This window comes from Apium graveolens, chromosome 7, assembly GCF_009905375.1.
Source record: "Apium graveolens cultivar Ventura chromosome 7, ASM990537v1, whole genome shotgun sequence".
Lineage (NCBI taxonomy): Eukaryota > Viridiplantae > Streptophyta > Magnoliopsida > Apiales > Apiaceae > Apium > Apium graveolens.
Window position 1 is genome coordinate 256279707 of NC_133653.1, and position 8920 is coordinate 256288626.

The following is an 8920-nucleotide window of genomic DNA, read 5'->3' on the forward strand; positions in this document are numbered from 1 at the left end:
TTTCTTCACAATCTCTTCCAATAAATCAAGGAAAAAGATGGTGAATAGTAACCTTCAAGAAATAACTTTAGTTTTCTTGAATTTTTATGAAAGTTTAAGGTTATACAAGCAAGGATCAAGGTTCTTTAGGCATTCAAAGCTCTTGTGTTGTGTTAAGAAGCTTCAAGGAAGGTATAATCTCTTAACCAAGCTTTGTTATTGAATGTTAAGAGCATAATATGAGTATTCTAGTTCATGAGAGGCTTGATGGTTGTGTATGTAGAGATTAGTTGGTTTTGGGATGTTTTTGGAGTTGTAAATCTTGGTTGTTGATTAATGAACTTAAGTGTAGTTTAAATTCATGATAAAGAATAGTATAAATTGTTAAGGTTGAGTTGTTGGGGCTGTTATGATAAAGTATGGATGGAGTTTTGATTGGGTTATGATTGTGGGTTGATTGTGAGATGATTTGGAGTGGTTTAAAATTGGGTAATCGCGTAAACATAGCCGTCGTAATGCCCGATTTACCGTAGACTGTTTTTGTTCTTAACATCAGAACCCTTGAACTCACTGCTAAGTTTTTACCATTGCCATGTTTAGATAGTTCATGTTACGAGCTTCGTTTTGATATGTGGTTCGTTGGATTCCGATGAACGGTTTAGGAGAAACGGCCGTTTTAAGTAACGACGTTTCGCGAACGAACCCTTACCCCTCTCCTTACTTTGAAACATAGGTTAAAGACCTTAAAGGACTAATTGAAGTATGAAACATTTATTTAAGGTGTAATAGGCAGTTGGTAAGACACTCGCGAAGGAATCGCCTTAAAACTCATAATGGTTAAATTATTAAAAATGATGGAGCCGAGGGTACTCGAGTGACTTAAGAGAATCAGTAAGCGCAAAGCGAGCGTTAGAGTCTAAGTTGGTTAATGTATAGATTTACAAGTGACTTTGGTTTAATTCCAACTTACTTGTTGTTTATAGGTTACCAGACTCGTCCCGAGCCATTCGTAACCCCCAGTCGCTCAGGCAAGTTTTCTACCCGTATAACTGTTGTTGTTATGTATATGTGTATATGCATGATCTTGCGATAAATGCATATTGGTTATTAGCAAATTTTTGCGATATATTGTAGCATGTGATATGGTATATATGCATGCCTGTTTCATATTCTTGATTTATATATCTGTTGGTTCAAATGCTTATAGTTGTATAATACCTATGCTAGAGATAAGCGGTATTTGAGTTTATCCTTAGTATAGGGGATAAAAGGTGAACATATTTCTAAACCGGGAGGCGAGGCTCCCGAGTATAATATATATTTATATATATATATTGATATAGTTTTTAAAACTATTAATCGAATAAGGTTTATTCGATAACTTTATTTTATTTAATGAATATTATTCGAATATTCATTCGAGGGCTTATGACTCCTTTATTTTATTCAATGAATATTATTACGAATATTCATTCGAGGACTTATGACTCCTTTTATTTTATTATTTGAATATTATTTGAATATTCATTCGAGGGCTTATGACTCTTTTATATTATTTATTGAATAATATTTGAATATTCATTCGAGGGCTTATGACTCAGTTTATATTATTTAATGAATATTATTTGAATATTCATTCGAGGGCTTATGACTCAGTTTATATTATTTAATGAATATTATTTGAATATTCATTTAAGAATCTATGACTCCGATTATTTGCTGAGATATATTCTTTATTTTATTAAAGAATAATGTTTCGATAATCAAACTTATTTTCGATTATTCAAATAAAGATAGTACTTTCATATAAGTATATCTTTGGTTATTTAATACTCATTTCAAGTATAAGTCTTACAACTTCTACTTCAATTATTTGTATAAAGATTATTCTTCATGGGAATATTATTTAAATAATAATATTCAGATATTTTCTAATATATTGGGACTGATTTATTTCATTAAATTAGCATTACTCCAAACACTCTTTAAAGTGTTTTCGATTCTGCAAAATGATTTTTAAAAGTTAGAGCGGATCCCAAAACTCATTTTTATATTTAAGATCTTCCTTTTAAAGGGGATTGAAATACTCGTTCAAAACTTGAGGGATCCGGCTCAGTGGTGTATTTTACATTCGCAACGAGGTTGCTGTTTTGAGAAAACATCTTGATTACTTGCCCATCGTTCGGGAAGTAAGTTCATCTATTTGAGTCGGCATAAGCAACATGGGCTCAGTGGGCGTCCATGAAAGTGTAAGTGGCTCAGTGGGAGTCCATCAAATGCGTAAGTGGCTGAGTGGCAGTCCAGCATAAGGTCCTATTGCGGCCAGGGTGATGACCAGTGGGGAATTCATCCATCTACTAGTAGAAAAGGTTACTTATTGGTATCTTTGCCTGATCAGCAAGATATCAGGTTTATGCCAAGGTTTTCTCCTTTCCAAATTCATTGGATATTACAACTCTGTTTATAATTTTCATAACAGAGGTTTTCAAGGAGTGTATGAAATGTATATATATAGGTGTATATATATATCGGGATTTAATGAAGTATCTCGTAACTTCATTATTTATAATGATATTCAAAGATTGAATCTATTCAAATCTTGTCTTGTAGTCTCATCTATGTGATGAACTTTTGAAACTAATTATAACTTGAACGGTGGTAGTTCAAGTAGTATTCGGAAAAGATATAAGTATATTGGAGTATCTTGTAACTTTATCTTTTAAACTTATATCTGGTAAATGATTATCTTATGCATAACAAAGATTTTCAGAAAAACGTTAAGACAAGGTTAGATATATGAGATCACCTTGCAACAATATTTTTATACAGTTATAAACTGGAACTCTGTGTATATTATACATGTCAGAGGATTTCAAAGATTGTGAAAAGTATATATGTACATATACTGAATATTTTGCGACTTCATCGCATTAAGATATCAAACTTGGTTCATTTCTTTTGACCAAGACTTTCATGAGTACTATGAGAAGGCTCATATATTGATAATCATTATACATATTATTGTGGTGGGCTTGCTGCTCACCCTTGCTTTCTTCTTTCATCACACAATAACAGATAGAAAAGATGAACAGGACCAAGCTCCCGATTCGCAAGCGGTTAGAAAGCGTTCTGCAGTCTTCTGGAAGCGTTGATGCCACCGTAGCTGAGGTAGGAGCTACCAATAGGCTAGGTTTTCAACTATTGATGAACCAGACTTATGTATAATATGAATTGTAATAATGGCAAGGAATATGTAAATTTATTCAGAAAACCTTTTAAGGTGTATTGGCAGATAATTGTGGAATAAAATGACTTGTGATTATTTTTGGATGTTCATCTCTGAGACTATAACTTGTGGTGTGTGTTTATTGTGGGGTCAAAGTACAGAGTAGTTGATTAATTATTAAGATTGGGTGTTATTAAGGGAAATGGAACTCGTGACAACCCGGATCCCCGACCCCGGATTTGGGGGTGTTACAAGGTTGACTGACATATACTTCTTCCTCTAAATCTCCATTCAGAAAGGCACTTTTGACATCCATTTGATAGACCTTGAAATTGGCATGGGCTACATAGGCCTAGAAAATTCTGATGGCTTCAAGTCTTGCAACAGGAGCAAATGTTTCATCAAAATCTATTCCTTCTTGCTGACAATAGCCCTTAGCAACCAATCTAGCTTTGTTCCTGACTACTATGCCATTTTCATCCATCGTGTTTCTGAATACCCACTTGGTGTCTATTGGATTCTTTCCTTTAGGTTTGGGTACCAGCTTCCATACATTATTCCTTTCAAATTGGTTTAGCTCCTCCTGCATAGCTAAAATCCAATCAGGATCTAACAAAACTTCTTCTACCTTCTTTGGTTCTTCCTTTGATAGAAAGCTGCTGTATAGACATTCTTCCTGAGTTGCTCTTCTTGTTTGAACTCTAGAAGAAACATCACCAATGATAAGCTCAAAGGGTGATCTTTTGTCCATTTCCTTTGTTGAGGTAGATTAGCTCTAGATGAAGAGACCTCATGGTTGTCTTGATGTGTGAATGAGTTTTGATTGCTTGAAACTCCCCCTGAGTTTGTGGATCTTTGATTTGAGAAAGGGGAACTTTCTATAGGTGATCTGTTTTGACCTCCTGCTCCTTTTGATAACCCGACGGATGGTGAATTTTGAGTACTGACGGATGAGGCAGATTGTCTTCCGACGGATAAAGTAGATTGCCTTCCGATGGATGAAGCATTATACAACTCGACAGATGTTGAGTTTTGTGCTTCATTGGTAGCAGATTTATCTGCATTATCCTTAGACACTGTTTCTTGATCATTTTCATCATCACTGTCATCACTAATCATCTCCACATTATCGACTTTGAGGCTCTCATGGTAATCTCCATCTTTCAGTTCTTCAATCTTTTTATCATCAAACACAACATGTATTGATTCCACAACAATGTTGGTTCTTAGATTGTAGACTCTATATGCTTTACCAACAGCATATCCAACAAAAATTCCTTCATCTGCTTTAGCATCAAACTTCCCATTTTGATCAGTTTGATTTCTCAGGATATAGCATTTGCAGCCAAAGACATGAAGAAAGTTTATAGTTGGCTTCTTATTCTTGAACAATTGATAGGGAGTCATGCATCTTGCTTGATTAACCAGAGAAATGTTCTGAGTGTAGCATGCCGTATTTACAGCTTCAGCCCAGAAATATGTTGGTAGTTTAGATTCTTCAAGCATTGTTCTTGTAGCTTCAATAAGTGATTTGTTCTTCCTTTCCACTACTCCATTCTGTTGTGAAGTCCTTGCTGCTGAAAACTCATGCAGAATCCCATTTTCTTCACAAAATGCTCTCATGACAGAATTTTTGAACTCAGTTCCATTGTCACTCCTGATTCTTCTAACTTTGAAATCAGGATGATTGTTGACTTGCCTTATGTGATTGATGATGATTTCACTAGCCTCATCTTTAGATTTTAGGAAATATGTCCAAGAGAACTTTGAGAAATCATCTACAATTACTAGGCAAAATCTTTTCCTTGAGATGGACAATACATTGACTGGTCCAAATAAATCCATGTGGAGCAATTGCAAAGGCTCTTCAATTGTTGAATCAAGTTTCTTCCTGAATGATGCTTTGATCGGCTTCCCTTTTTGGCAGGCATCACACAGTCCATCCTTTGAAAACTCCACTAGAGGAATGCCTCTTACCAGTTCTTTCTTTACCAGCTCATTCATGGTCTTGAAGTTTAAATGGGATAACTTTTTGTGCCATATCCAACTTTCATCCTGACTTGCTTTACTGAGAAGACAAGTTACAGATTCTACTTTAGTTGAGTTAAAATCAGCTAGGTTCACATTTCCTTTTCTCACACCAGTGAGAACCACTTTGTTGCTTCTTTTATTAGTCACAATACAGGCTTCTGAGTTGAAGGTTACTGAATTGCCTTTGTCACAAAGCTGGCTGATACTCAACATATTGTGTTTGAAACCATCCACTAAGGCAACCTCCTCAATGATGACATTGTCCTTTGAAATCAAGCCATATCCCACAGTATAACCCTTTCTGTCATCTCTAAAAGTAATACTTGGGCCAACTGTCTCCTTAAACTCTATGAGCAGGGTAGAATCACCAGTCATGTGTCTTGAACAACCACTATCCAAGTACCCAAGATTCTTTCTGTTTCCCTGCACACATCAAAATCAAATCAAGTTTATTTTGGTACCCAAGTTTCCTTGGGTCCTGCCTTGTTAGCTTTCTTTTTCTGTTTCTTAGGTCTTATCTCATTTGACTTAGGAATTTCAGATTTATCCTTAGTCATTTGGATTGGACCTTTGAAACCATTCATTGCAACAGAATTATCATGCATATTATGACTAATAGGAAATGGCATGCTTGGTGTAAACATGTTATTCCAGTAAGGCATGCTAAATGGCATTTGTGGCATACTATATGCAGCATAATAAGGATTAGGTGCAAATGGCATATTAGCAAACTGTACATTCATGTTCTGTGTAGGCATAGCATTAACAGGCATGGGAGGCATGGCATTCATGTTAGGAAATTGAAACTGAACAAACATGGGAGTAGGCATGGTAGATTTGCAATTAACAGATAAATGATTTACACTACCACACTTGACACAGATTTTTCTAGGAGCATATTTATCAGGTGTGTAGTTATTGTGTTTGTTAATCCCCACTTTACCATTCCTATTGTTTTTCCTTTTAGTCTCTGTTTTTACCTCAATTTTCTCAAGTCTGTCACTTAACTGTTTGACTGTCATGTGACCAACATTAGCCTTTTTCCCTTTCTTAACTTGACTTGACTCTCCTGAAACAAAGTTCTTGGAAACAGACCCATACTTCTCATTCAGCTTGATTAGTTTGGCTTTGCTAATGGGCTTACTCACAGCCGACGGATGAGGATTTTCATCATTCGATGGATAACACTTTTTGTTATCCGACGGATAGTCCTCATCATCCGTCGAGTCTACATCTGTTAGCAGTCCATCTACCAAATTAGGTTCTAGTTTCTCTTTGTTCTTTTTCCAGGCTTCATCACAGAAAGACTCAATTCCTTGAACTTTGGTGATTTGAGCATGGACATCCCTGGATGTTTTCCATGCTTTAATCACCTCTTGTTCACGCTCGAGCTGCTTCTTTAAAATTTCTTCCTTTTTCAAAGACTCGGTTAATTCCTCCTTGGCAATCTTACACTCAATTCTTAATTTTTCAAAATCAATAAACTGAGACTCAAGCACATTATTCCTCTCACTTAAAAACAGATTGTTTTCTTTGATTTTAGCATTTTCTTTAGTAAGAGACTTAAGTGTAACACGCAAATGATATAACTCTATAGACATGTCATTTATAGCATCATTACACTCAGCTTTAGATAAATGTGCAAGGTCTGTGGTAATTACCTGATTGCTTGAGGAACTTGTCTCTGTCTCATCAGACTTGGCCATTAGGGCTAGATTGACTTAGCTGACATCTTCATCTTCATCCAGACCATCTGCTGCCCAGTCATTTTCTTGTGTAATGAAAGCCCTTTCCTTTTGCTTGAGTAGATCAAAATATTTTTGCTTATAATCCACAGACTCAAACTTCTTCTTACTGGAATCTGACTTTCTACACTCATTGGCAAAATGCCCTGCCAAGCCACATTTGAAACATTTAAATTTTGACTTATCCACCATGTTTCTATTTGGCTTGGCTGCTCCAAAGTTCTTCTTGCACTTGAGCTTGGCAAACCTCCTAGAAAGAAATGCTAGGTGCTCATCAATGTCCTCCATGTCATCTTGGCTCAATGAATTTTCACTTTCTACTGCAAGCCCCTTGCCCTTGTTCTGACAGACCTTAGAAGTTGATTCAATAGCTTCCATCTTCACTTCCTTCTCCTTTTCCAACTCAGCAACTAGTGTAATGGATCCTCCTTTCTTCTTTCCTCTCTCCATCCTTTCATCCTGCTCTATTTCAAGCTCATAGGTTTTCAGGATGCCATACAGTCTCTCCAAAGTAAACACCTTATAATCTTGTGAGTTTCTTAATGAGACTGTCATTGGTTTCCATTCCTTTGGAAGAGATCTAAGGAATTTCAAATTAGAGTCTTTAGTCTGATAGACTCTCCCATGCAACTTAAGAGCATTTAGTAGTTTTTGAAACCTACTAAAAATGTCAGTGAGAGACTCACTTTCTTCATTGTGAAAATGTTCATATTGCTAAATCAAGAGTTGCATCTTATTTTCTCTAACTTGCTCAGTGCCATCACAGATTATCTGTATAGTATCCCAGACTTCCTTGGCAGTTTTACAGTTGATAATGTTGTCAAACATGTCTGCATCAACTCCATTAAACAGAATATTCATGGCCTTTTTATCCTTCCTGACTTGTTCAATGTCAGGATCAGACCATTCATGCCTTGGCTTGGGAACTGATAGCTCGTATCCTGTTGCAGCTCTCATTGGAACATGAGGGCCTCTTTCTATGCAGTCCATATAGGCCTCATCTTGAGAAAGCATATGAAGATGCATCTTTACCTTCCAATGATGGTAATTATCTTTATCTAGAAAAGGAATCTTGACTCCAACATCCTTCTTGTTCATCTTGCTGAATTGTTTTGATCTTTAAACTCTTTGTAGATTAAGAGCCCGCCCTGATACCAATTGTTAGTCCCTTAACAATATAGCAAGAATTACAGAAGGGGGGTTGAATGGAATTTTTGAACCTTTTTCTTAAAATAAAAATGTTCAAACTCGAATACAAATATGAGTGTTTTGATTAGCACAATGCGGAATAAAAACTTACGTGAATCAAAACATAAGTATTTAAAAACAAGAGTCTTTAAAAACTTTCTGGTGGATTTAAACAATTCCACCAGAAATATATATTATATCGAGAGAACTCTGTGTGCAAGAATGCTCACAGCTGCTTACAAATTTAAACTACTGAGAATACAGAGAAATGCTAATAATTCTGCTTACAAATGTTTCTCACTTTTTGTATCTCAGATCCTAGTTTCTATTTGCTACTTCTTGGTTTATATATATTACCAAGATTACAAAGTCAAAAGATAGAATCATTATAAAAACTATCAGTTCTAATGCTTTGTTACTTTGTTCTCTATTACCCAGTTAATAGGCTTCCTCATTCTATTTGCATACATCCCGACGCATGTGACCAGTTGTCACTGTCAGCTGATGTTTGAATTCTTTATCCGTTGGGTACATGATCATCCGTTGACTTTATGATCATCCGTTGATGGCTTCATTGATCATCCGCTGACTGCTATATTAAACATCCGTTGATAGCCATTTGATCATCCGTCGATGGCTTTGTTAATCATCCTTCGGTAGCTATTTTGGCACTTGACTTCATTTCACTTATGCAGAATTACAAGATATCATTTATGTACAATTTAATCAACCTATTCTGCATATCTAGTTA